Source organism: Lepidochelys olivacea, assembly GCF_965140295.1.
Source record: "Lepidochelys olivacea isolate rLepOli2 genome assembly, chromosome: 3".
NCBI classification, from domain to species: Eukaryota; Metazoa; Chordata; order Testudines; family Cheloniidae; genus Lepidochelys; species Lepidochelys olivacea.
In genome coordinates, this window is record NC_140413.1 from 133,486,313 (window position 1) to 133,509,956 (window position 23,644).

The 23,644-nt window shown below is 57.7% G+C and overlaps 1 long non-coding RNA gene across 2 annotated transcripts in view; it reads right to left on the minus strand.

The window, feature by feature from the left end:
* Positions 1-23,644, minus strand: part of LOC311517654 — a 90,716-nt gene that overhangs the window by 9,846 nt on the left and 57,226 nt on the right. The window contains exon 3 of one of the 2 annotated variants that reach the window (XR_014710750.1): positions 18,813-19,046. This is a non-coding gene — a long non-coding RNA (uncharacterized lncRNA). Of the gene's footprint in view, positions 1-18,812; positions 19,149-23,644 lie in introns of those variants that run through there. The other variant, XR_014710751.1, reaches the window with a different exon arrangement.

Below are 23,644 nucleotides of genomic sequence, written 5' to 3' on the forward strand. Positions count from 1 at the left end.
GGTTCCTTGCAGCCCAACGGGAGAGGGCTGTTGACAGAAACGGGTTTCCCCAGGGTGGAGAGAGCGGGTAACAGGGCGGCATTGGGTAGAAAAGGAGGGACGGAGGTCAGGATTAGCCAGACGCCCAGGTCCTCTAGCGGTTCCAGAGGAACGAACACCCCCCACCACCACCAGGCCCTTCTTCACCGCCTCCTGGGCGGCAGCCTCCGATGCTAAGAAAAAGACGACCTTCCCATACATTTTGGAGGCCGCCACAATAGCCATGGGTCCTACCATCCTCGCCAACGCCTGCACATATGTCTCCACGTGGGGCGAGGCGGGCACCAGGAGGCAACGGACGCCGTGCTTCCTGGTCATGGTGGGGAAGGGGCCCCGGCCGCTATTGATGGTAGCGGAGGCGGTGGGTGGGCGAGATGACGAGGTGACAGGCGGTGGGGGGGCTGCTACTGCCTGGGCATACACTCTGGGGACCTGGGGAGGGACGCTCGCAGAGCTGGTGGAGGCAACAGCGTGGAGAAACACCATGGTCGATGACGAGGCCACAGCGGTGGGAGCAGCCCCTGCCATGGAGGGCCTGGTGGCTGTAGCGGGGCCCTTTCCCTTCTTCACACCCTGGCCTTTCCGGCCAACTGGGGGGGCTCTCCTAGAATCTGGGGGGGGGTGGGCGTAGCAGCGGCAGTAGTCGCCCCGGTGCCTCCTGCTGCCGATGCCCCAGCGGGGGTGGTGGCAGGTGTTTTGGCAGCAGTGTCGGGGGGAGGCTTGGGGGTTAGGCAGGGGGGTAGGTGGGGAAGGGGCAACTGAGGTTATTAGAGGGGCCTCACCCCTCTCATTCCCCACCATCGTGAGCAGGAAGAGACAGGGAGACACCGGGGGGAGGGGGAAGCAGATTAACTGCTTCTCCCTGTGGGGCTGCAGGCGGGGGCCAAATGGGTCGGACTGGACAGGGGGTGGAAACAGGAGTTGGGGTTAGGTAGTAGGGGCAAACTGTGGGGTGGGCAGTCCGGGGGGGAGAGGGGGTACGAGGACCCACGCGTGTTTGTCCAAAGAGTCTCGTTTGGTCGGCTGTTGTGTCTGGTCCGGACGGTGAAATTCAGAGCAAGCAGCTGAATCCAAAGGCAGATGGCAAGCTGCCAGCAGGGATGGACGGCGGGGGGGGCCGTGACGCTTGTAGTAGTGTTGGGGGGGGCACCAATGGATCGGGGGTCAGCTCCGGCCACACCTTCTGTGCCCCTACAAACGCAGTTAAGACACAGTCAAACTCCCCCCACACAAGAGTACAGTTCAAAAGTTACTCAGTCTTACGGCCCCCTCCACGATGATTTGTAGCTTCCCTGGGCGATGTCTTTGTTGGCTGTCTTCTCTCCCGGGCTTTGTGGAGCATTCCAAAAATGCCAAGTAGATAAGAAGAAAAAAAATAACTTGTCGGTTAATTACAGATCCACAAACGAACAGCAAACAGCTGGGTCTGGGGGCTTCCACTCCCCTCCTACGGGGAGCGGGTCGGCAGTCCCCCCCCCCGTCCGGGGGTTTCAGCTGGAGCAATAGCAGCGTCCGAAAGCAGGCGTGTGGGGGCTTCGCAGCAAGCTGGCAGCCGACCAGCACTCGAACGGCAGCAAAAAAACAGAAAAAAAAACAAAACGAAGAAAAAGTGTCTGGCCCGGTCAGGGGTGGGAACTGAAGCAGGGTCAAAAAGAAAGAAAAGCCCAGGCCAGGGGGCTTTAGGAGAGAAATTTTTTTTTTTTGAAGCAGAAAAGAATTTTATTTGTGTAACACTTACAAAGAATCACCAAAAAGAATAAAGCAAAATTATGCAACAAAACAAGAGCAAACAGAAGGTATAACACAGCAGCTTTCAGGAGGGAGAAGTGTTCAGGCTAGCCTGGGCCCAGAGCGGGGGGGCTTCCTCGACACTCGTGGTCTTCCACCCTCCTGAGTTACCTGGTGGCCTAGAGCAGGGGGGCTTCCTCAACACTCGTTGTCCTCCACCCCCTCGAATTACCTAGTGCCACGCCCAGTGTCACCAATTATTCCTATCCTGAGAGTGCCCGACAAGATGGGCACGGCTGCGGGGTGGGCAGTTTGGGGGGGGGAGGGTTAAACCACGTGTTATAGGACCCCTCCTAGGTGACAGTAATGATGGTATCCACAGCGGCAACGGCTGGGGCTGGGGTCTCTCGCTCTTCCCCTCAATCAAAGGGTCAGACGGAGGGAACCAGACGGGGTCACCGAGCAGAGAACCTCGGACAGCGCCCACCGCTCCTCAAAGGTGTCAAGGGAGTCGGTGGACGCCTCCCAGAGGAACTCTGCCCGGATACGTGAATGTACAGAGGATCGGAAAACGGCTCTACAATCGCAGGACGCTTCATTAGCCAACCTCCCCTCTCTGGTTTTATAAATGGCTGTTTTAGCTAGGGCTAGGAGGAGGTTAACCAGGAGATCTTGCGATTTTGTGGGGACACGGATGGGGAGTGTGTAGATAAAAAGGTGAGGGAAAAAGTGCAGCCAAAAGCGTAATAAAATATTTGTGAGGAGCCGGAAAAGGGGCTGCAATCTGGCACACTCTAAACATACGTGCACCAAGGTTTCCCTCACGTTGCAAAAAGGGCAAGTATCTGGGATGGGGGTGAACCGCGTCAAAAACACGCCTGTGCTCACAGCTCCGTGAAGGAGCCGCCAACTAATGTCCCCGACGGGCCTTGGGACCAAGGTGGAATACAGGCTGGCCCACCGAGGTTGCTCACCCTCCAAAGGTGGCAGGAGGTCCCGCCACTTTGTATCGGGGCGGGACACCAGGGTGTGGGCGTGAAGGGTGTGAAGCGTGAGTGTGTATAAATATTTCCGTGGCGCGATTTGGAAGCTGACCGGCTGCAGTTCATGCAGCCGGCTTGCAGTAAAAGGGTGAGGGGTTTGTTGGGATCTACGGGGTAGGGGCCCAATTGAAAGGTCCGGCGGGCCTGGGATAGAGGGTGGGCCGGGTGTGCCCTCACGCAGGGCTCGATTAAGATAAGCCCGAGCAGCGGGCATCAAGGCGGGCCTTCACCTCCTGAAGTACGCGCCGGTGGTACAAGGTCTGGAGAGCCCCATGCACTGGGTGAACGTCAGGGGATCCAGCCAGTCTCCCCGGTCGTAGTCCAGAAGGTGTACGACTCTTGTAACTTCCGCCAGGACCAAACTCTGGCGCACCGAGGGGGACTTCGCCGCCTGCACACGGAGCTGGGGGTTGTGTAGCAGGGGCTCCGTGAGGAGCTCTGCTCCCACGGTGGCCGCCACGGACCTGGTCGTTGAGAAGAGTTTCCAGGTCCGGAGGAGGTCCTGGTAGAAGACCGGCAGCCCGGAGAGGTCTCACGGAAAACCTCTCGGACAAAGATAAAAGAGCTGCCGGTCGTATCGGAGCCCTTGGAAGCGGCGCAGGAAGGCGTGAGCCAATATGCTCCACATCGAACTGCCTGCACTATAAAGGAACCTCTGCAGGGCCTGGAGGCGGAAGACACGGACCTGAGTGTGCAGACACTTCAGGCCCTGCCCTCCTTCCTTCAGGGGTAGATGAAGAACCCCAACAGGGGCCCAGTGCATTCCTGACCAAAAGAACTCTAGAATCGATGTCCGGAGGTTGGTCAGGAAACCCGGGGCCAGGGTGTTGAGCCGGTACCAGAGCATGGACAGGACTAGTTGGTTAAGCACCAGTGCTCTCCCTCGGAGGGAGAGACATCGGAGTAGTCCCGTCCATTTCCGGAGCCGCTCTATCACCCCGCCTTCTAAATTTTACCAGTTCTCTGGCGGGGAAGGGTGCGTAGCAGAAAGGTAAACGCCTAGGTAGAGCAGTGGACCCGCACTCCACCGGATGGTCTGAAGTGTGGGTGGGAGGGAGCTTACCTACCGCCAGTCCCCCACCGCCAAGCCAGAGCTCTTGACCCAGTTGACTCGGGCGGAGGAGGCTGCCCAATAGATGGCCTGGCAAGCCTCCACCCGCGCCAAGTCGCCCGGGTCCTGGACCACGAGGAGTACATCATCGGCGTACACCGACAGGACCAGCCACAGCTCTGGCTCCCGCAGCACCAACCCTGTCAATCTCCTGCAGAGGAGACAGAGGAAAGGCTCGATCGCCAGAGCATACAGCTGGCCCGCGCGGGGGAACCCCTGCCGCACTCCTCGCTCGAAGCTGACCGGCTCGGTCAGGGTCCAGTTGAGCCTAAACAAACGCTCCGTGGAGGCGTACAGCACCTGGAGAAAACTCACAAACTGAGGTCTGAATCCAAACGCCTGCAGAGTGCTCAGGAGGTACTCATGGTCTACTCTATCGAACGCCTTTTCCTGATCGAGAGACAGGAGGGCGAACGACAGACCGTCTCTATGCCCGAGTTCCAAAAGGTCTCGGACTAGAAATAGGTTGTCAAAAATGCTGCGACCCGGGACAGTATAGGTCTGGTCTGGGTGGATCACGTCCGCCATCACGGACCCTAGCCGCAGCGAGATTGCTTTTGCTACGATTTTGTAATCCGTGCTAAGGAGTGAGACGGGATGCCAGTTTCGTAGGTCGCGGAGGTCCCCCTTCTTCGGCAGCAGAGCGAGCACCACTTGCCTGCACGACAGAGGGAGGACCCCGCCCTGCAAGGACTCAGCCCAGACGGTGACTAGGTCTGGGCCGAGAATGTCCCAGAACGCGCGGTAAAACTCCACGGTCAGCCCGTCCATGCCCGGAGATTTATTGGTGGGCATGCGACGGAGGGCTTCCGAGAACTTGGCCAGGGTGAGAGGCAGCTCTAGTCGGTTTCAGTCGCCCACGCCGACCGTGGGGAGTTCCTCCCAGAGCACCTCGCAAGCGTCAGGATCGGTCGGGTCCGGGGAGAAAAGGCTTGTGTAGAAGTCACGGGCCCTCCCACACATCTCCTCGGGATCCGTGAGGGGGGTGCTGTCTTCCGCAAGAAGGCAGGTGACGTGTTTCTTGGCCCCCCTCGTTTTCTCCAGGGCATAGAAGAAGCGGGAGCCGCGGTCCATCTCCCGAAGTAGGCGGATGCGGGACCGAACGAAGGCACCTCGGGCCCGGTGGTCCTCGAGGGCCCGGAGTTCCTCCCGCTTCTCCCAGTACGCTCCGCAGAGGGACGGGTCCTCGGGATCGGCGGCCAGGTGCCTCTCCATCTCTAAGACCTCCCGTTCCAACTGCTCGATCGCCGCATTTCGCCGTCGGCTGGTGCCCCGAGTGTAGTCACGGCAGAAAAGCTTGGCGCGCACCTTCCCAAGATCCCACCATCGCCGCACCGAGAGAAAGGCACGCCACTGCTCTTGCCAGGCCAGCCAAAACTCCCGGAAGGACATCACAAAGCTCTTGTCCTCCAACAGGCTGTTATTAAAGTGCCAATAGGCCGGCCCCGGTCTCTCTGCACGGAGGGAGACTGTTACGGTGACCAAATGATGATCGGAGAATGGGGCCGGCCGAATGGCGGAGGAGTGGGCCTGTGAAAGATGGAAACGGGATAAGTAAATATGGTTCAACCGAGAGTGGTGTGACCGATGGGCCTCCACCCGGACAAAGGTGAACGTGGAGGTGTCATCTGGGTGATGGTCACGCCAGACGTCCACTAGGGAGTGATGGTCAACTATCCCTTGGAGAATATTCGCAGCGGCCGGACTCGGTTCGGCCCCTGAGCGGTCCCGTTCCTCGAGGGTGGTGTTAAAGTCCCCTCCCAGGACTAGGCACTCGTGAGAATCTAGGGTGCCGAGGAAGTCGGACACCCGCTGATAGAATTGTGGCCATTTCGGGCTCGTAGTCGGGGCATAGATATTAACAAAGTTGACCACGAGCCCCTTCTTACGGACTCAAAGATGCAGCAGGTGGCCCGGCATGGCCTCAGTGACCCCTAGTACCTCGGGCCGTAGGTTGGGGGAGAACAGGGTTGCCACTCCAGCTTGCCACATCGTGAAGTGGCTAAAGTAGACCCCGTCCCCCCTCTCCAGCCGCCAGCTGTCCTCAGCAGTCGGATCCATATGGGTCTCCTGCAGGAAAACTACAGAGTACCCCCTTCCCGAAGGTAAGAGAGCACGTGGGACCTGCGGAGAGCCATCCTACAGCCCCTGGTGTTCAAAGTTGCGATAATGAGAGGCGTCATGCGGAGGGCTGGGGAGATGGGGGTTCCTTATTGGCGGGGGTGTTTGCGGCCCCTGGCGGGTCGTGCAGCAATCCATGACCCATCCCGTAAGTGAGTAAATCATTACAGAAGCCGCAGGCCCGCCCATAGGCTGCAGCACCGCGCCTTCCTTGCCCTCTACCCTCCTTTATAAGGGTCCTTGTGGCCTGGAGGATTTGATCAAAGTCCCCCCATAGCTGGAGAGCCAGCTGTACCCTGTTGCAGGCACCACGGATGTTTTCTAAAAACTTCCGCAATGCATTTCGCAACTCATGGCGGGGGGGTTGCGATTTCCGGGTTGTTCTCTGGTGGGGCTCTTGATGCAGCCTTGTGGTCCGCTGAGGCGGGCAGGCAGGGTGCGGACCACCGACGGGGCGTCTGACAGGCTAAAGTTATTAGGTCCATCTCACTCCTTGGGGTAGAAGGGGATGGCGGAGGGAAAATTGCAGCTCCTAATGGGTCGCGGCAGGAAAATGCAAAGGCTGCTCCTTGGGGAGAATCCGCAAAAAACGGGAAAGAAATAACCCCAGGGGCGGCAATAGTATTGCAGGAAGAGGTGGATTGGGCAGGGACAGGGGCAGAGGCAAGGCTCTGGGCTTCGGGAAGCTAGCAACTGAAAGGTGGTGCCTCCTGAGCAGATTCGAGGGTTGAGGGGTGGGGGAGGGGGCTCCCAGTGATGCTAGGCGCAGGCTCTGTGATGGATTTGGCGGCCATGGCATCAAGTGGTGGACCACCTTCTGTAGGGTGCCTGCCCGGGAAGGCGATTAGGGGGAGGGAGCATGGGGAAAGGGGGACTGGGGTGAGGTTGCCCAGATCGAGGCCAGCAGGCAGTAGATCATCCTCTCCCTGGGTGACCGGGGTCCAACCTAGGGCCTCAATCTCGTCATACATGGAGGAGAGGTCGTCTTCTGCTACCCCGGGGTCCCTTCCTCTGGGGCCTGCCTCGACGGTCGCTTCGGGGTTCGTGGGGGGTTCGGGTGGTATCCGGGGAGAAGGGGCTTCCTCAGGGGTCTTGGAGGGGAGGGTCTCCCATGGAGGGGAGACTCTACCCTTCAATGCCATTCTGTCTTCGCCTCTCGACACCGGCGGATGGATCTCACTCGTGGGCATAGCGAAAGGCTCAGTGTCAGTGCCTCCCTTCCTGGTCTTCCAGGGGGCCTCCGCATCGGATGGGTGCAGCGGAGCTCGAGCCTTCCACTTGCCTCGCTTCCCCTGGACTAGGGTCCAGCCCTCCATAGCGTCGTCTGGGGGTTGGTTAGCAGGGGTCGTGTCGGGGGGCAGAGGCGATGGTTCAGGGGTTCGGGGGGGGTAACGGTGAGGCAGCATGAGGGGCGGGGGGTTCTCCTTGGGACGGGCCCTCTCCTATATCCAGTAATAGCTTTGCTGCACCCTCCTCCATAGGCTCTGCTGGATTGTTGATAGCAAGGGTGGGACTCCCTTGCTCGTCTGGGCGTTGTAGGGGAGGTGTCTCTTGGGCCCAGACGGGAGCAGTGGTGGGTCGAGCAGGAGGAGAGGTGGTTTCAGGTGCCGGGTGGCCAGGGGCGTCGGCACCAACGGAGCCGACGTCCTGCCAGGTCTCAGGGGTCTCGGGTGCCCCTCCCCGCTGGGTCAAAGGGCAGTCTCTTCGGACATGCCCCGCTGAGCGGCAGAGGTAGCACCGGGCTTCTCCCATGGAGTAAAATACCCGATAATGGGCTCCCTGGTAGGGGACTAGGAAGGACCCCTCGAGTGCCTCTCCGTCACGCGTCGCCGGCGGCGGTAGAAGCTGCACTTGCCAGCGGAACGAGAGGACGTGACGGAGGATGGGGTCCTTGCAGCCCAATGGGAGAGGGCTGATGACAGAAACAAGTTTCCCCAGAGTGGAGAGAGCAGGCAACAGGGCGGCATTGGGTTGAAAGGGAGGGACGGAGGTGAGGACTAGGTGAACGCCCAGGTCCTCTAGCGGCTCCAGGGGGACAAAGATCCCCCCCCACCGCCAGCCCCTTCTCCACCGCCTCCTGGGCGGCAGTCTCCGATGCTAAGAAAAAGATGACCTTCCCGTACATTTTGGAGGCCGCCACGATAGCTGTGGGTCCTACCACCCTCGCCAACGCCTGCACGTATGTCTCCACGTGGGGCGAGGTGGGGACCAGGAGGCAACGGACGCCGTGCCTCCTGGTCATGGTGAGAAAGGGGCCCCGGCCGCTATTGATGGTAGTGGAGGCGGTGGGTGGGCGAGATGATGAGGCGGCAGGCGGTGGGGGCTGCCACCACCCGGGCATACGTCCTGGGTGCCGGGGGAGGGACGTTCACAGAGTTGGTGTAGGGAACAGCGGGGAGGGACGCCATGGTCGATGACGAGGCCACAGCGGTAGGGGCAGCCCCTGCCATGGAGGGCCTGGTGGTTTTAGCGGGGCCCTTTCCTTTCTTCACACCCTGGCCTTTCCGGCCAGCCGGGGGGGGTTTCCTAGAATCTGGGGGGCGGTGGACGTAGCAGCGGCAGTAGTCGCCCCGGTATCTCCTACTGCCGATGCCCCAGCGGGGGCGGTGGCAGGTGTTTTAACAGCAATGGTGGGGGGGAGGGCTTCGGGGTTGGGCGGGGGGGGAGGTGGGGGAGGGGCAACTGAGGTTGTTAGAGGGGCCTCACCCCTCTCATTCCCCGCCATTGTGAGCAGGGAGAGATGGGGAGATACCAGAAGGGGGGGGAAGCAGATTAACCACTCCTCCCTGCTGGGCTGCAGGTGGGGGGGGTGCCAAAGGGGTCAGACTGGACGGGGGAGGAAAACAGGAATTCGGGTCCGGTAATAGGGGCAAACTGTGGGGTGAACAGTCCGAGGGGGGGGGGGGACGTGGACCCACGCACGTTTGTCCAAAGAGTCTCGTTTGGTCGGCTGTTGTGTCCGGTCCGAACGGCAAAATTCAAAGCAAACAGCTGAATCCAAAGGCAGGTGGCAAGTTGCCAGCAGGGACGGACGGCGGGGGGGCCGTGACGGTTGTAATAGTGTTGGGGGGGGCACCGATGGATCGGGGGGCAGCTCTGTGCCACACCCCCTGTGCCCCCACAAACGCAATTAAAACACAGTCAAACTCCCCCCACATGAGAGTACAATTCAAAAGTTACTCAGTCTTACGGCCCCCTCCGCGATGGTTCGTAGCTTCCCTGATTTTTTTCTGTCGGCTATCTTCTCTTCCGGCTTTGTAATGAGGCTTTCAGCAGGCCAAGAATGTTGCAGAGATAAGAAGAATCTTCCTAGCTCGGTATGGGTTTAGAAATAACAGCAAAACGGCTGGGTCTGGGGGCTTCCACTCCCCTCCTCTGGGTAGCGGGTTGGCAGTCCTCCCGCCCTCCTCCGGGGGTTTCAGCTGGAGCAAAAGTGGCGTCCGAGAGCAGGCGTGGGGGGCGGGGGGGGCGGGAGGGGCTGGCAGCAAGCTGGCAACCGACCAGCACTCGAGCGGCAGCAAAAAAACAGCAAAAAAAACAAAACGAAGAAAAAGCGTTTGGCCCGGTCGGGCGGGGGGGGACTGAAGCAGGGTCAAAAAGTAAGAAAAATCCAGGCCAGGGGGCTTTAGGAGAGAATAGAAAGTGAATAGAGTAGCAGCAAGCAAAGGTGGTCCCTTTTCCCTGGGTAAGGGAGCAGGGAAGATTTTTTTTTTTTTTGAAAACAGAAGGAAAGTTTATTGGTAACGCTTACAGAATTACCAAAGAAAACAAAACAACTATGCAACAAAACAACGCAATCAGAAGGTATAACACAGCAGCTTTCAGGAGGGAGAAGTGTTCAGGCTAGCCTGGGCCCAGAGCGGGGGGGCTTCCTCGACACTCGTGGTCTTCCACCCTCCTGAGTTACCTGGTGGCCTAGAGCGGGGGGGCTTCCTCGACACTCGTGGTCTTCCACCCCCTCGAGTTACCGAGTGCCGCGCCCAGTGTCACCGATCCTCCCACTCCTGAGAGTGCCCGGTAAGATGGGCACGGCTGCGGGGTGGGCAGTTTAGGGAGGGGGGGGTAGACACCCATGTATTATAGGACCCCTCCTAGATGACAGGAATGATGGTATCCACAGCGGCAACGGCTGGGGCTGGCGTCTCTTGTTCTTCCCCTCAATCAAAGGGTCAGACGGAGGGAACCGGATGGGGTCACCGAGCAGAGAACCCCATACAGCGCCCACCGCTCCTCGAAGGCTTCAAGGGAGTCGGTGGACGCCGCCCAGAGGAACTCCGCCCGGATACGTGAGTGTACTGAGGATCGGAAAACGGCCCCACAATTGCAGGACGCTTCATGGGCCAACCTCCTCTCTCTGGTTTTATAAATGGCTGTTTTAGCCAAAGCTAGGAGGAGGTTGACCAGAAGATCCCGCGACTTTGTGGGGGCCACGAATGGGAAGTGTATAGATAAAAAGGTGGGGGGAAAAATGAAGCCAGAAGCGTAATAAAATATTTGTGAGGAGCCGAAAAAGGGGCTGCAATCTGGCACACTCTAAATACACGTGCACCAGGGTTTCCCTCACATTGCAAAAAGGACAAGTGTCCGGAATGGGGGTAAACCGTGTCAAAAACACGCCCATGCTCACAGCTCCGTGAAGGAGCCGCCAACTGATGTCCCCGACGGGCCTTGGGACCAGGGTGGAATACAGGCTGGCCCACCGAGGTTGCTCACCCTCCAAAGGTGGCAGGAGATCCCGCCACTTTGTATCGGGGCGGGACACCAGGGTGTGGGCGTGAAGGGTGTGAAGCGTAAGTGTATATAAGTATTTCCGTGAAGCAATTTGAAAGCTAACCGGCTGCAGTTCGTGCAGCCGGCTTGCAGTGAAAGGGTGAGGGGTGTGTTGGGATCTACGGGGTGGGGGCCCGATGAAAAGGTCCGGCGGGCCTGGGGTAAGGGATGGGCGGGGTGCGCCCTCGCACAAGGCTCGGCTAACATAAGCCCGAGCAGCGGGGGTCAAGGCGGCCTTCACCTCCTGAAGTACGCGCCGGGGGGTACGGAGGCTGGAGAGCCCCATGCGCCGAGCGAGCATCAGGGGATCCAGCCAGTCTCTCCGGTCGTAGTCCAGGAGGTCTCCGACCCTCGTAACTTCCGCCAGGACCAACCTCTGGCGCACCGAGCGGGACTCCGCCACCTGTACACAGAGCTGGGGGTTGTGTAGCAGGGGCTCCGTGAGGAGATCTGCCCCCACGGTGGCCGCCACAGACCTGGTTGTTAGAAATAATTTCCAGGTCCGGAGGAGGTCCTGGTAGAAGGCCGGCAGCCCGGAGATGTCTCGCGGAAAACCCCTCGGAGAAAGCCCTTGGAAACGGCGCAGGAAGGCGTGAGCCAGTATGCTCCATGCCGAACTACTTGCACTATAAAAGAGCCTCTGCAGGGCCTGGAGGCGGAAAACGCGGACCTGAGTGTACAGACACTTCAGGCCCTGCCCTCCTTCCTTCAGGGGTAGATGAAGAACTCCAACAGGGGCCCAGTGCATTCCTGACCAGAAGAACTCTAGAATCAATCTCCGGAGGTGGGTCAGGAAACCCGGGGCCGGGGCCAGGGTGTTGAGCCGGTACCAGAGCGTGGACAGGACTAGTTGGTTAAGCACCAGTGCTCTCCCTCGGAGGGAGAGACATCGGAGAAGCCTCGTCCATCTCCGGATCCGCTCTATCACCCCACCCTCTAAATTTTGCCAGTTCTCCGGCGGGGAAGGATGCATGGCGGAAAGGTAAACGCCGAGATAGAGCAGTGGACCCGCACTCCACCGGATGGTCTGAAGTGCGGGTGGGAGGGAGCTCACCTGCCGCCAGTCCCCCACCGCCAAGCCAGAGCTCTTGACCCAGTTGACTCGGGCGGAGGAGGCTGCCGAATAGATGGCTTGGCATGCCTCCACTCACGCCAAGTCGCCCGGGTCCTGGACCACGAGGAGTACGTCATCGGCGTACGCTGACAGGACCAGCCGCAGCTCCGGCTCCCGCAGCACCAACCCTGTCATCCTCCTGCGGAGGAGACAGAGGAAAGGCTCGATCACCAGAGCATACAACTGGCCCGAGAGGGGGCACCCCTGCCGCACTCCTCGCCCAAAGCTGACCGGTTCAGTCAGGGTCCAGTTGAGCCTAACCAAACACTCCGCAGAGGCATACAGCACCCGGAGAAAACTCACAAACTGAGGTCCAAATCCAAACGCCTGCAGAGTGCTCAGGAGGTACCCATGGTCTACTCTATCAAACGCCTTCTCCTGATCAAGAGACAGGAGGGCGAACGATAGACCATCTCTCCGCCCGAGTTCCAAAAGGTCTCGGACGAGAAAGAGGTTGTCAAAAATGCTGCGACCCGGGACAGTATAGGTCTGGTCTGGGTGGACCACGTCCGCCATCACGGACCCTAGCCGCAGCGAGATCGCTTTCGCTACGATTTTGTAATCCGTGCTAAGGAGTGAGACGGGACGCCAGTTTCGTAGATCGCGGAGGTCCCCCTTCTTCGGCAGCAAAGCGAGCACCGCTCGCCTGCATGACAGAGGGAGGACTCCGCTCTGCAAGGACTCAGCCCAGACGGTGACTAGGTCTGGGCCGAGAATGTCCCAGAACGCGCGGTAAAACTCCACGGTCAGCCCGTCCATGCCCGGAGATTTATTGGTGGGCATGCGACGGAGGGCTTCCGAGAACTCGGCCAGGGTGAGAGGCAGCTCTAGTCGGTCTCGGTCGCCCACGCTGACCGTGGGAAGTTCCTCCCAGAGCACCTCGCAAGCGTCAGGATCAGTCGGGTCCGGGGAGAAAAGGCTTGTGTAGAAGTCACGGGCCCTCCCACACATCTCCTCCGGACCCGTGAGGGGGGTGCCGTCTTCCGCAAGAAGGCAGGTGACGTGTTTCTTGGCCCCCCTCGTTTTCTCCAGGGCATAGAAGAAGCGGGAGCCGCGGTCCATCTCCCGAAGGAGGCGGATTCAGGATCGAACGAAGGCACCTCGGGCCCGGTGGTCCTCAAGGGCCCGGAGCTCCTCCCGCTTCTCCCGGCACGCTCCGCAGAGGGACGGGTCCTCGGGATCGGCGGCCAGGCGCCTCTCCATCTCTAAGACCTCCCGTTCCAGCTACTCTATCGCCGCATTTCGCCGTCGGCTGGTGCCCCGAGTGTAGTCACGGCAGAAGAGCTTGGCGCGCACCTTCCCAAGATCCCACCATCGCCGCACCGAGGGAAAGGCACGCCACTGCTCTTGCCAGGCCAGCCAAAACTCCCGGAAGGACATCACAAAGCTCTCGTCCTCCAACAGGCTGTTATTAAAGTGCCAATAGGCCGGCCCCGGTCTCTCTGCACGGAGGGAAACCGTTACAGCGACTAAATGATGATCGGAGAATGGGGCCGGCCGAATGGCGGAGGAGTGGGCCTGTGAAAGATGGAAACGGGATAAATAAATATGGTCCAACCGAGAGTGGTGTGACCGATGGGCCTCCACCCGGACAAAGGTGAACGTGGAGGTGTCATCTGGGTGATGGTCGCGCCAGACGTCCACTAGGGAGTGATGGTCGACTATCCCTTGGAGAATATTCGCGGCGGCCGGACTCGGTTCGGCCCCTGAGCGGTCCCGTTCCTCGAGGGTGGTGTTAAAGTCCCCTCCCAGGACCAGGCACTCATGCGAATCCAGGGTGTCGAGAAAGTCGGACACCTGCTGATAAAATTGTGGCCGCCTGGAGCTCATTTGCGGGGCATAGATGTTAACAAGATTAACCACGAGCCCCTCCATACGGACTCGAAGGTGCAGCACGTGGCCCGGCACGGCCTCGTTGACCCCTAGCACCTCAGGCCGTAGGTTGGGGGAGAATAGGGTTGCCACTCCAGCCTGCCAGGTCGCAAAGTGGCTAAAGTATACCCCGTTCCCCCACTCCAGCCGCCACCTGTCCTCGGCGGCCGGGTCTGTATGGGTCTCCTGCAGGAAAACTACAGAGTACCTCCCCTCCCGAAGGTAAGAGAGCACCTGGGACCTGCGGAGAGCCATCCTACAGCCCCTGGTATTCAGGGTCGCAATAATAAGAGGCATCATACGGAGGGCTGGGGGGGTGGGGGTCTCGTATTGGCGGGGGGGTTCAGGGCCCCCGGCGGGTTGCGCAGCAACCCATGACCCATCCCGTGGGTGAGTAGATCGCTTCGGAAGCTGCGGGCTCGCTCGTAGGCCACAGCACCGCGCTTTCCTTGCCCCCTGCCCTCCTTTATAAGGGCCTTTGTGGCCTGGAGGAGTTGATCAAAGTCCCTCCATAGCCGAAGAGCCAGCTGTGCCCTATCGCGGGCGCCACGGGAGTGCTCTAGGAACTTCCGTAGCGCATGCCGCAGCTCATGGGGGGGTGGGGTTACAATTCCCGAGGTATTCCCTGATGGGCCTCTTAATACAGCCTCGTGGTCCGCTAAGGCAGGTAGACAGGGTGCGGACCACCGACGGGGCGTCTGACAGGCTGGGGTTATTAAATTCATTTCACGCCTTGGGGTGGAGGGGGATGGCAGGGGAAAAATTGCCACTCCTAACGGGTCGCGACTAGAAAGTGCAAAGACTGCTCCCTGGGGGGAGTCTGCAAAAGGCGGAAAGGAAGTAACCCCAGGGGCGGCATTAACATTGCAGGAGGAGGGACCTTGGGCAGGGGCAGGGGTGGGGGCAGGGGCAGGGGTAAGGCTCTGGGGTGCAGGAGGCGAGCAGCTAAAGGAAAGTGCCTCCTGAGCAGAGTCAAGGGTTAAGGGGGAAGGGGAAGGGCTCCCAATAATGCCAGGTGCTGGCTCCATGGTGGTTTTAGCGGTCACGGCATCAGGTGGTGGACCGCCTTCTGCAGGGTGCTCACCCGGGAAGGCAAATAGGGGGAGGGAGCATGGGGAAAGGGAGGCTGGGGTAAGGCTGCCCAGCTAGAGGCCAGCCGGCAGCAAATCATCCCCTCCCTGGGTGACCGGGGTCAAATCTAGGGCCTCAATCTCCGCATACACGGAGGAGAGGCCAACTCCTGCCACCCCGGGGGCCTCTCCTCTAGGGCCCGCCTCAACGGCCGCCTCAGGGTCCGCGGGGGGTTCGGGTAGCATCCAGGCAGAAGGGGTGTCCTCAGAAGTCTCGGAGGGGAGGGTCTCCCGTGGAGGGGGGGTTCTGCCCTCCAATGCCAGTCCGTCTTCCCCTCCCGACACCGGCGGATGGATCTCGCTCGCGGCCGTGGCGGGAGGCTCGATAGCAGTGCCTCCTTTCCTGGTCTTCCGGGGGGCTTCCGCGTCGGGTGGATGCAGCGGAGCTCGAGCCTTCCGCTTGCCTCGCTTCCCCTGGACTAGGGTCCAGCCCTCCATAGCATCATCTGGGGGCTGGTTAGCAGGGGTCGTGTCGGGGGGCGGAGGCGATGGTTTAGGGGTTCGGGGAGGTAGCGGTGGGGCAACATGAGGGGCGGGGGCTTCTCCTTGGGGAGGGCCCTCTCTTATACCCAATAATATCCTTGCCACACCCTCCTCCATGGGCTCTATTGGGGTGGTACTAGCAAGGGTGGAAACCCCTTGCTTGCCCGGGCATTGTAGGGAAGGTATCTCTTGGGCCCGGACGGGAGCAGCGATGGGTCGAGTAGGAGGAGGGTTGGTTTCAGGTACTGGGCAGCCAGGGGCGTCGGCAGCGACGGGGCCGATGTCCTGCCGGGTCTCGGGGGTTTCGGGTGCCCCTCCCCCCCGAGCCAAAGGGCAGTCTCTGCGGACGTGCCCCGCTGAGCGGCAGAGGTAGCACCGGGCCTCTCCGGTAGAATAAAAGACCCGATAGCGGGCTCCCTCGTAGGGGACTAGAAAGGACCCCTCAAGCGCCTCTCCGTCACGCGCCCCTGCCGGTGGTAGAAGCTGCACTTGCCGGCGGAACGAAAAAATGTGACGGAGGGTGGGGTCCTTGCAGCCCAACGGGAGAGGGCTGATGACAGAAACAAGTTTCCCCAGGGTGGAAAGAGCGGGTAACAGGGCAGCATTGGGTAAGAAGGGAGGAACGGAGGTAAGGACGAGGCGAACGCCCAGGTCTTCTAACGGTTCTAGGGGGACAAACACCCCCCCTACCGTCAGGCCCCTCTCCACCGCCTCCTGGGCGGCATCCTCCGAGGCTAAGAAGAAAACGACCTTCCCATACATCTTGGAGGCCGCCACAATAGCCGTGGGTCCTACCACCTTCGCCAACGCCTGCACGTATGTCTCCACGCGGGGCGAGGCGGGCACCAGGAGGCAACGGACGCCGTGCTTCCTGGTCAAGGCGGGGAAAGGGCCTCGGCCGCTGGTGATGGTGGCGGAGGCAGGGGGGGGCAAGATGACGAGGCGGCAGGCAGCGGGGAGCCCGCTGCCGCCCGGGCATACGTCCTGGGGGCCGGGGGAGGGACAATCGCAGAGCTGGTGGAGGGAAACGCTGGGAGGGGCGCCACGGTTGATGACGAGGCCGCAGCGGTGGGGGCAGCCCCTGCCATGGAGGGCTCAGTGGTTTTAGCGGGGCCCTTTCCCTTCCACCCGCCCTGGCCCTTCTGGCGAACCGGGGGGGGTTTCCTAGAATCTGGGGGGGTGGTGGGTGCAGCAGCAGCAGCAATCACCCTGGTGCCTCCTGCTACCGGTGCCCCAGCAGGGGGGGTGGCAAGTACCTTAACAATAGAAGTAGGGGGGGGACCTTGGGGGTTGGGCAGGGGTGGTGGTGGGACAACTAATTTTATTAAAGCAGTCTCGCCCCTCTCGTTCCCCGCCATTGTGAGCAGGGAGAGACAGGGAGACACCGGAAGGAGGAGGGGGGAGGGGAGAAGGCGGAATAGCCCCTCCTTCCACTAGCTGCGGACGGGAAGGGAAAAAATGCCGAGGGAGGGGGGCTGGGAGGAGGGGGGGGAACAAAATCGGGGTCCAGTAAAAGGGGCAAGTTGTGGGATAAGCAATCCGGGGGGGGGGGGGTGCAGACCCACACACGTTTGTCCAAAGAGTCTCGGTTGGTCGGTTGTTAGGTCCGGTCCGGAAGGCAAAGTTCAAAGCAAACAGCTGGATCCAAAGGGAGATGGCAGATTGCCAGCAGGGACAGACTGCGGAGGGGCCGTGACAGTTGTAATAATGATGGGGGGTAGGGGCACTGATGGATCGGGGGTGGGGGTCTCCACGCCACACCCCCTGTGCCGCCACAAACGCAAGTAATCACAGTCAAACTCCCCCCCACGAGAGTATAATTCAGAAAGTTACTCAATCTCACGGCCTCCGTCACAATGATTTATATTATTTCTTCTGTCTGATGAAATCTCCGTCTCCGGCTGTGTTGGCTGTGTTCCAAGTCCTCCGGTATGTTAAGAATGTTGTAAGGTCCGAGCTGCTGGCAAAACGGCTGGGTCTGGGGGCTTCCACTCCCCCCCCCGGACAGCAAAATCAGCAATCTTCCCCCCCCTCCTCCGGGGGCTCAGCTGAGGCAAATAGCTGCGCCCGAAAGCAGGCGTGGGGGGGGATGGCCGGCGAAGGACGTAGATGGAAAAAAAACACAAAAAATAAAAAGAAAAATCAAAAAAGCGTCTGGCCCGGTCGGGGGGGGACTAAGGCAGGTGCAAAAAGTAAGAAAAATCCAGGCCAGGGGGCTTTAGGAAAGAATAGAAAGCAGATAGCTGAGGAGCAAGCAAAAGACGTTCCGTTTCCTAACAGGGAAGGTTCCAGAACAATCAGCACCCTTCTGGAGACAATTAAGACTGGCTGATTAGAACACCTGCAGCCAATCAAGAAGCTGCTAGAATCAAATAAGGAAGGCTAATCAGGGCACCTGGGTTTTAAAAAGAAGCTCACTTCAGTTTGTGGTGTGCGTGTGAGGAGCTGGGAGCAAGAGGCACTAGGAGCTGAGAGTGAGCATGTGGACTGTTGGAGGACTGAGGGGTACAAGCATTATCAGACACCAGGAGGAAGGTCCCATGGTGAGGATAAAGAAGGTGTTGGGAGGAGGCCATGGGGAAGTAGCCCAGGGAATTGTAGCTGTCACACAGCTGTTCCAGGAGGCACTCTAGACAGCTGCATTCCACAGGGCCCTGGGCTGGAACCCGGAGTAGAGGGTGGGCCTGGGTTCCCCTCAAATCCTCCCAACTCCTGGTCAGACACAGGAGGAGTCGACCTGGACTGTGGGTTCAAAAAAACGACCAAGCTGAGGGCTGCCGTGAAGCTCCAAGGCGAGCAAATCTGCCAATAAGCGGAATACCCACCAAGGTAGAGCAGGAACTTTGTCACAGTATGAAGAAAGTACAGTTATGAGCCTGATTCTCCACTCCTTTGTGCCTTTATGCAGTCATCTACACCTGCAGAAAGTAGGTGTAAAAGTGTTACCAAATCCTATTTCTCTATTAGTTTATGCACAGGTTAGTTCTCCACAGCCGCTTGACACTTGTTTTGCACAGGTGCAAATGACAACACAAGGCGAATCAGGCCCTGTGTCTGTTTATTGTACATACTCCTCAATAATGATGCCATAAAATACTGTAATAAATGAAAGAAAACTTCCCCTGTCTTTCTGTTACGTAGGAAATGCACTCTGTGTGAAGAGTTCTGACCATGCAGTTGGGAATACGCCAACTCAGTCCCACAATAAGGTGTAGAATAAGAGGTGGGAGAAAACTTCTGTTCAAAGGATTATTAAATCAAAAGATAAATGTTTACTTAAAAAGCATAACAGCATGTATCTAAAACACTATAAATTGGAACTACTGAGTGTAGACTGATGAGCAAAACCAGAGCAACCATGTAAACTTTCTAAGCTTTTAGAAGACAGGTAGACATTTTACCTTTGAAAGGGCATAAGTGATGCAGTTGTTTAATCCATTTGTCCTTCTGTTCTCAGAAGCAGAGTCTTCTTCTGGCATAGTATCACAGGTAGCATCTGTTTTGTGTTCATATCGATCTTGAGTGGTCATCCGTCAGCATTTAAGCCACCACAAACTCAGCAACATTGGAAATCACTCTTGGGGAAATCCCAGGACTGGAACAGCAGGAATGCTGCTGGCCTGGATTAAGAGAAACTGACATCTCTTTGTAAGGAAGCGAAGATGGAGCCATATGTACTGCATGCTTAAGTCAGTGCAACCAAACCTTTACGCAGACTGCAAAAGCTACCAAACAAAACCAAGAAAACAAACTAAGAGTCAATTCCTGGCCCTGTGTACAAGGCAGCAAGAGGCAGAGTAGCCTATTACCACGAAATAAACCATCTATTCACAGCTCAACCATTCCTGAGTCTGCTTGGTGCACACCGGAAGTGAGGACACAGGGTCTGTTCTGCAATAACTAAAGGCATGGCTAGACTTGCGAGTTAGAGCACATTAAAGCAGCCCAGTGCACTCCAACTCATGACGCGTCCACACTGGCAAGGCACGTAGAGCACTCCGACTCCGCAGCTAGAGCACTTCTGGTACTCCACCTCGGCGAGTGGAATAACATTTGGTACACCCTCGCTGGAGCGCCTCGGCGCCAGTGTGGACGTCCTGGTCTGTTAGTGCACTCTGATCAGCCTCCAGAAGTGTCCCACAAGGCCTGTTCTAGCAACTCTGGTATTCACTTTGAACTCTACTGCCCTGCCCTCAGGTGACCAACCATCAGACCCACCCTTTAAATTCTCTGGGAATTTTGAAAATCCCCTTCCTGTTTGCTCAGCCAGGCGTGGAGTGCTCTCAGCAAATCTTTCCAGGTGACCATGCCTCCACGCACCAGGCGATCCCCAGTATGGAGCAATGGCGAGGTTCTGGACCTCATCAGTGTTTGGGGGGAGGAAGCTGTCCAGTCCCAGCTGGCTCCAACCATAGGAATTATGATACCTTCAGGCAGATATCAAGGGACATGATGGAAAGGGGCCATGACCGGGACGCTCTGCTGTGCAGGGTTAAAGTGAAGGAGATACGGAATGCCTTCTGCAAAACCCGTGAGGCAAACAGCCATTCTGGTGCTGCCCCTGCGACCTCCTGTTTTTACAAAGAGCTGGATGCGATACTTGGGTGCAAACCCCACCTCCACGCCGGGGACCACCATGAATCCTTCAGAGCACAGTCCAACAAGGCAGGAGGAGCAGGAGGAGGAGCAAAGCAGGAGCGAGGGTGCTGAGGAGGAGCAAGACACCCCAGCATCCCTAGATGCATGCAGCCAGGAGCTGTTCTCAAGCCAGGAGGAAGGTAGCCAGCTGCAGTGGATGGTGCTTGGGGGAGGACAAACACCGGAGGAGGTTCCCGGTAAGCAGCTTTTATTTTGGGAAGGAAGTTATTCGGTGCGGGCTCCTGGGGCGAGGAGGGTTAGGGCTACATACATGTGTAGATGCGGAGTAGGGCTTTGATGTGCTCTCTCACATCACGGTAATCAGCCTCAGTGATCTCTTCAAAGGTCTCATCCAGAACTTGGGCAATGCGCTTGCGCAGGTTTCTTGGGAGAGCCACTGTGGTCCTTATCCCACTCAGGCTAACATGTCCGCACCACTGTGCCGTGAGGGGCAGGGGGACCACTGCTGCACATAGGAAAGCTGCATATGGGCCAGGGCGGAAGCCGCATTGTAGTAGAAGACCCTCCCTTGCTTCCCAGGTCACCCTCAGCAGTGAGATATCTTCCAGGACGAACTCCTGTGGAAAACGTGGAGACACTGTTCAGTATAGGGGCCCCCTGCAGCTGTTGGCTCTCCCCAAGGCACAGAAACCCAGAGGACAGTACAGTCATGAAAGAATCAGTCCCCCTTGACCCTGTGCTTACTCATCATTTTGGGACTCCTATGGGTTATGTGTGCTCACTTTGGGATGGGCAAATTATGAGATTGCGTAGATTGTGCTTGCCCTCCTTAAGTACGGGGGAATCATTGCTCTGTTTGGTGTGAACAATGCTGCCACTGTTAAGTGTTGCATTCTGCCTTTACAGATACAACCTTGAGATCTCAGCTATCCGTGTTACCACTGGCCGAGAGACTGCAAAGAATCAGGAAGAGGCCACCTAGAAGCAAAGAGGACATGCTGCATGAAGTCATGCAGCACTCCCTTAATGAAAATCAAAAAGTGCAGGAGTGGCAGGAAAGTGAAAGGATGGTCTGCCAGCAAAATGCAGACCAAAGCACAGAGTGGCTGATAAGCATCATGGAGCGCCAAGAGGACTCGAGCCAGGCGCTCGTTGTCATGCAGGCAGAGCACTACTGCGCACGCTCCCACTCCCCTGCAGCCCTTGCCCCAAAACTCTTTCCCTGGTGCCCCCATGTCACCTCCAACCCTCTTTCCCCAACATCTGGGTTCTTATCCCCACCAGCTGCCTCCAACACCTGTAGCTTCACCACACAGCCCTGAAAACTACGACCCTTACCCACTGCACTCAACCCCCATCACCATGCAGTACAGCCATCCTGAAATACAGCAATCATTGCACAGTGCTCCAGACAGGAAGGCTGAGTATGATAACAGGACATATGTAAACCTGTGATTGTACCATTCCCCATGCCACCCCCTTACCCTTTGTGTTTCCCAAGCAGTTGTGTTTCTTTTCCATAAATGCATTTTCTTTTCATTAAATGGACTTTTTTTGCTTTGAAAACATTCTTTATGATTGCATAACGTAAAAGATACCTTAGCCCAGGAAAGCAACAGGCACTGCAAGTCAGTGTATCATACGTAGCAAACACAGATTCCTACTAACATTGGAACCACTGCACTTCACTCCCATGCAGGGCACCGGACATTACTGTTGGCTTTCAGCCTCAGATTGCTCCTTCAAGGCATCCCTAACCCTTGCAGCACCATGCTGGGCCCCTCTAATAGCCCTGCTCTCTGGCTGTTCAAATTTAGCCTCCAGGTGTTGAACCTCCGAGTTCCATGCCTGAGTGAATCGTTCACCCTTCCCTTTACAAATGTTATGGAGGGTACAGCACGTGGATATAACCGCGGGCATACTGTTATTGGTCAGGTCTGGCTTCCCATACAGAGAGCGCCTGTGGCCCTTTAAATGGTCAAAAGCATACTCCACAGTCATTCTGCACCAGCTCAGCCTCTTGTTGAACCACTCCTGTCAAGGCTTCCTGTGTAGGGTTTCATGAGCCATGGCATTAAAGGGTAAGCGGGGTCTCCAAGGATCACAATGAGCATTTCGACTTCCCCTATGGTGATCTTCTGGTCTGGGAAAAAAGAACTGACTTGCAGCTTCCTGAGCAGGCCAGTGTTCCAAAAGATGCATGTGCCATGCACCTTTCCAGGCCAGCCTGCGTTAATGTCAATGAAATGCCCACGGTGATCCACAAGCGCCTGGAGAACCATAGAGAAATAGCCCTTCCGATTAATGTACTCGGAGGCTAGGTGGGCTGGTGCCAGAATTGGAATATGTGTCCCATCTGTCACCCCTATGAATTAGGGAAACCCATCTGTGCAAAGCCAGCCACAATATCATGCATGTTACCCAGAGTCATGGTTCTTCTGAGCAGGATGCAATTAATGGCCCTGCAAACTCGCATCAACACGATTCCAGCAGTCGACTTCCCCACTCCAAACTGGTTAGCGACCGATCGGTAGCTGTCTGGAGTTGCCAGGTTCCAGATTGCAATAGCCACCTGCTTCTCCACCATCAGGACAGCTCTCAATCTCATGTCCTTGCGCCGCGGGGTGGGGGCAAGCTCCTCACACAGTCCCATGAAAGTGGCTTTTCTCATCCAAAAGTTCCGCAGCCACTGCTCATCATCCCAGACTTGCACGACGATGTGATCCCACCACTCAGTGCTTGTTTCCTGAGCCCAAAAGCGGCGTTCCACGGTGATGAGCATGTCCGTGAATGCCACAAGCAATCTTGTGTTGTATGCCTGACTCGCGTCGATATCATCGTTGGAACCCTCACTGTCACTTTGGATCATAACGAATAACTCGACTGCCAAACGTGACGTGCTGGCGAGACTCGTCAGCACACTCCTCAGCAGTTCGGGCTCCATTCCCGCAAACCAAAAGGGAAGACAGAGCGCGCAGTACAAAAAACGTTGAAAGATGGCGCCAAATGTGGATGGAAGCACAGGGATTGCTGGGATGTGAACCGATGCATCACGGGGCATTGGGACAGGACCCAGAATGCCCCGCACTCCCTGCCCCCCTTCCCACAAGCCACAGCGCCAGAACCGGAAGAGGTGCTCTCTGGGATAGCTGCCCATAATGCACCGCTCCCAATGCCGCTGCAAGTGCCGCAAATGTGGACACGCCTCAGTGCACTTGCAGCTGTCAGTGTGGACAGACTGCAGCACTTTCCCTACTGCACTCTCCGAAGGAGGGTTTAACTCAAAGCGCTCTACATTTGCAAGTGTAGCCATGCCCTTAATGTGGAGAGTTTCCTGTCCTGCCCAACCAATTCTCTGCAGCACTTAACTAGCAGATTTGGAGATTACTGATGTTGCTGTACATCTGCATAGCTTGCCCTCTAATTGTGTCAATATTAACAATATTTTCACTCATGGGAAGTATGAAAGAAGCAAATGAGCCAGAGTTTGTGTCTGCTGTGTGCACTGTGTTTGGTAAGCTCTCGGGTGAAAGGATGGTTGGACAAAAGGCCCAGCATGTATTAACTGCAGGAATGCCAAACTCAACCTGATCTGCTTAGGCTTCTGGCAACAACTTGACCAAAGATAAGCAGC